The sequence below is a fragment of the Condylura cristata genome, unplaced genomic scaffold, assembly GCF_000260355.1.
Source record: "Condylura cristata isolate star-nosed mole 26May11 unplaced genomic scaffold, ConCri1.0 scaffold00010, whole genome shotgun sequence".
NCBI lineage: Eukaryota > Metazoa > Chordata > Mammalia > Eulipotyphla > Talpidae > Condylura > Condylura cristata.
In genome coordinates this window covers 57999116-58003852 of record NW_004567111.1, presented here as the reverse complement: position 1 = coordinate 58003852, position 4737 = coordinate 57999116, and the positions used below count along the sequence as shown (strand labels likewise).

The 4737-nt window shown below is 45.9% G+C and overlaps 1 protein-coding gene across 4 annotated transcripts in view; it reads left to right on the top strand.

Annotated features, from left to right (window-relative positions):
* The first annotated feature begins 230 nt into the window (after nucleotides 1–230).
* ZMYM2 (zinc finger, MYM-type 2) overlaps nucleotides 231–4737 on the top strand; it is a 133525-nt gene continuing 129018 nt past the window's right edge. For 2 of the 4 annotated variants that reach the window (XM_012723331.1, XM_004680270.2), the window contains exons 1-2: nucleotides 512–609; nucleotides 1404–1470. The gene's annotated coding sequence lies outside the window, so the exon portion shown is untranslated. Of the gene's footprint in view, nucleotides 318–370; nucleotides 435–511; nucleotides 610–1403; nucleotides 1471–4737 lie in introns of those variants that run through there. The other 2 variants (XM_012723330.1, XM_012723329.1) reach the window with 2 other exon arrangements.

Sequence of the window (4737 nt, the reverse complement as noted above, 5' to 3'; positions counted from 1 at the left end):
GGGGGAGAGGAGGTGCCGGGGGTGGGACCCGCACTGATGGACGGCGTGTAGGGCCGCCTCCTCGGGGAGGGGAGGGGTTCTGACGGAAGGCAAGTGTGACCAATGGTCGCGCCCGAGGCGCCCCGGCCCGCCCTCCAACCGGCCAATGGGGCCTCGGAGGGCGGGGCCTCCTGGGGCTCGGCCTCGCCGCCGCCTCCGCCTCCCTCTGCTCACCAGCGCTAAAGCCGGGACTGGACCGAGCGGAGTTGTGCGCGCTGCAGAAGGGGGGTGGGCCGGGGGAGGGGAGGTTCGTTCCGCGGAGCCGCAGCCAGAACCGGGTGAGGCTTCTCCCCGCCGTCTTTCCAGTCCAGTCCGCCGATAGTGGGGGTGGCTGGGAGCGGCGCAGCCTCCGGAGGAGGAGGCGGAGGCGGAGGCGACCGGGGAGGCGGAGATGGGTGAGGGCAGCCTCCGGAGCCTCCCACCGACCCGGGATTAATGCTCCGCGGCGCGGCCGCCGTCGCCGCTGCGCGTCGGGGCCTCGGGGGCCGCTCTGGGCGCCGCTCATGTCACGGGCGCCTTCGGGGGCGGCCCGCGGGGCTGCGAGAGTGAGGGCGCGTCCGGGAGGGCTGGGTGAGGCGGCGGCGGAGGCGGGGGTCGCTGGGGCCGGGGCCGCCCGGGCCGGGGCGGCGGGAGGTCGCGGGGGTCTCCTTCCTTTCTTTCCTGCGGGGAGGGGGTGCGCGGGGGGAGGGGCTCCCCGGTGGGGTCTCCGCTCTCGGCTGACTGCGCCCCCACCCCTCCGCCGTGGCCCCGGGTCCCCTTGGTGTTCGGGGCGGGCATCTGCCTTTTTCCTCACCGGGTCTCTTCCTCGCCCGTCTCTTTCCTGTCGCTCCGCTGCGCGCTCCTGCTTCTCACGTATTGTTTGGCTGAGTCTCTAATGGCGGACGGGGAGGCAGCGCTGCCGGTCGCCGACTGCGGAGGGGGGAGGGCAGGTCTCGGGCCCAGGGCAACTGCTTGGGGTAAATGGGTGCCATTTGAACTCCGTAGTGTGGGCAATCGCCCCTTTCCTCTGAATGGGCGCCGCGCGTGAAGGCGATGATGCAGGGCAGGCAGATTTAATTGCGAACACAGTTTCTGGCGTCGAGGCTGCGTTTGCCCTTCCCCCTCCTCTCTTCTCAGGAGCAGGGTTGGTGCTCTTCAGTCTCCTCCCTCAAAATTTTGGCTTCACGTGGGTTTTGTTCCTAATATTTATTTTATGACCTTTGCTACACTTTAGGTGTGAAGGAGGTGTCTGCACGTTGGTTGGTAATAATAGAAGGCCCGAACCTCCTTGACCTCTTATGTTCTGTGCCTCCTCCTGGTGGGAAGTGCTTTTGGCTCTCACCTGTATAGATGTTCTTGATCCATTCTTCATTCTCTTTTTCCAGGATCTGTAATCGCTTTTAGTCGTATCTGGTACATCTTTGGTATCAAGTGAGGAGGCAAACACCCACGGTGAGTACTTTGCCCCTATTAATGTTGCTTTCAAAGGACTTTGTCAGATTGGAGGGGTTCAGCTCAGGGATTTGTCTGTCCCTGCTGTTTTTAGGGGGAGGAGCTTTCCCTTGGGTGGCAGCTGCCCCCGGGGCGAAGCCCTGGTAATGGCTGGTGAGGCAGCTGGGAGTGGGCGCTGCTGTTTCCACCGCTGCAGACATCTCTTCTGCTGCAATACCAACCTCAGCAACCAGCCCACTGGCTCCAGCAGCTGCTCACGTTACCCGGGAGGAGGGGTGGTGCGAGGGAGGGCATATTTCTGGTGCCCTCTAGAGTTCCAAAGTGGGAATTGAAGTTATTTCGTTTTAAATGTTTTGCCTTTGCGACCATCTTTTAATTGTTTTCTCCTATAGAATGGGTAATTGATGGAAAGGTTTGGGGTTATAGAAAAGACCGTTTTTGTTTGTGTCTGACTTGAAGTCAAATTTTGATACTTAGGACTTATTTCTTTGTAGATCGCTTCATGTCTTTTCTTAGGAAAGAACATAAAATCTACTCTAGTACCCTTTTAGTTTTCCAGGCTATTCTTCAAGACAGAGAATAGCTGTCTGTAATTACTCTCTTATTCTCCATACCTTTTGTGTTGATCTTCACCTGAATCATTCGTGAATGTTGTTAACGGAGACTTGCTTAATACTTGCAATTGGTTTATTTTATGGCAGTCTAGTACTGTGCTAGACAGTGAGATGAAAATTACCATTCAAAATTTGCCTCAATTGAAATTAGTTACAAAATATCGGTGGAGTTAGTGCTCTGGCTACATTGTGTCTCTTTAGCACATTGACAGTTGATAATGTAACTTTGTGGGTCACATACATTAGTATTAGTTGTGCTTAAATATTAAGTCCACAATGGGCCAAAGAAAGTTAATTGATGAATGTTTGCTGAATACTGGTTGTGAAGGATGATGTGAGATTTTTTTTTTTAAATACACAGCATTCTAAACACAAGCAGAACACTTTTAAGCATTATTTCCTTAAATCTTAGCATAGACTGCAGAGTTAGGAAAATAGCCTGTATTGAGTCCTCATTGTATGCCAGCTCAATTTGAAGCTAAAGTCTAAGAAATGGCTTCTTACAGAAAATTAAAAATTCATGAGTGAGACTCATACACTGAATCTCATTCTCAAATTATCAGCATATGTCCAAACTAATTTTTAAGATATATTAATTTAATCCTTATGGAAATCCACTAATGTAGGAGTGTTGCTCACCCTAGCTCATCCAGCTTGTAGAGGTGGAAAGAGGAATAGGCAGATATCCAGGCAGTAAACAAGAATTGGAACTTAAATAGTTTGACTTCATAGCCTATGTTTGTGGACTCTGGTATCCTGTTTATTTTTCAAATTTAGAAAATTGAAATAATTAAGAAAAAAACCCCAAAGTTGTATCTTCTCTGACTTATATTCCTTTTTATAGAGAATAGTGTAAATGAATATAAATTTCAGGAAACTTACTGAGTAACTAAAAAATGATCATATAACCACAGTTATCAATTTGATTATTTTACTTTCTTATTTCAAAACTAACAGGGTCTCTTTGAGTCAGAAATAATACCCACCTTTTACAATTAAGAATCCCTGTTTTCTAAGTATTGTAACTTGAATGCTTATAACTTCTCTAATGAGTTTTAAAGCTCTTTTCAGGCATTAGATATTTCAGATATAATGATTAAAGATCAGATCCTTCAAATATATGCACCACATATATTCAACTGTTTTACTTTCTCAGATTTTTTTGTTTAGTTGTGATTTTGATGAGAAATTTGATAATTGTTTAATTTTAGTGGCTATTTAAAAATGAGGACATATACAATGTATTACCAAGACATTTTTGTAATAACTCATACTTACTAATGCAAGCATGGTTCTTTCAAATACCAAAATATGGTTTTTGTTTTGCGTAGTGATTTAACTCAGAGTTAAAAATTCATTTACTTGGCCCTCCCTGGTGGCACAGCCGGTTAAAGCACAGCACTGAGAATCTAAAACTGCTTCCGCATGAGTTTGATTCCTGCCTGCCCCCGGAGGTGACCACATGGTGTGGCAGACCTCTCCTCACCCGCCCGCTCCTCCCCTCAGCAGTGTACTTTGTCAATCTGCCTGTTCTGCTCCCCACTCTGTCTCTGGTGAAGCCTCTCACTGCCCCTGAGCCTCTGGCCTGTACTCCAGTTCTGTATCCACAAATAAATCTTTAAAAAAAAAAAATTCATTTACTTGAGCAAATGGTGTTGCCATGTGCTAAACCATGAGTTGAAGATAACTTGATAACTTGTAATTGTCATTTTACTTTTAATTGTCTCAACATGTGTCATTTACTTAAGTTTTTTATTTAATTGCTTTTATTAGGCACGTACTGTTAGTCGTTTTTGATGGTATTTACATAGTATTTTGATAATTAAAAATACTTAGTGTATCCTAAGTATGATATATTTTTCTTATGAACGATAACAGGGAGGTTCCTACTTTTTCTTGTTCTACCTTTAAATAATCTTATGGATTGTATTTTTGTACGTCATGTGGTGAGACAACCCAGAAACAGATACCACAAACATGCTGACCTGAAGTTTTCAAACTTTTGTATAAATGTGACATTATATTTGTACAATACTGTTAAAAATCTTAAAATTTTATTGTAAAGTTTGTATTGTATTGAGGCACAAAAGTGTATACACATAATGAAGTTGAGACAAGGTGAATGCTTAACCTCTGATCAGCTGTTTACTCTTCTGAAATTAAGTATAAAATGCTGGACTGCTAGCTTTACTATCAAAAGGTGTGGTATGATTACAAATTTTCTATATTTTTTCTTCTTTTTTTTATTTTGAAGATTTATTTATTTATGTATACGGATCTGGGGTATAAGCCAGAGGTGCAGGGGCCAGGAGAGGCTTCACTGGAGACTGAGTGGGGAGCAGAACAAGAAGATCAATGAAGTACACTGCTGAGGGAAGCAGTGGGTGGGTCTGGAGAGGTCTGCCATGCCATGTGGATCACCTCCAGGGCGGGGGCTTGAACTCACACTGAAGTGGCTGAGGCTAGCTTGCACTGCTGTGTCCTAAGTGTTGTGCCATCAGGGAAGGCCTATTTTTTCTTTCTAAGCATGTATTTCTGCATCATTTTAACAGTGTTATTAATTATATTATTATATTGAGTAACAGTTATTATGAGAAGCCTTCCACATATTCAACTTGTGTATGTTTTTAGGGTATGCAATCTTTTTTTTTTT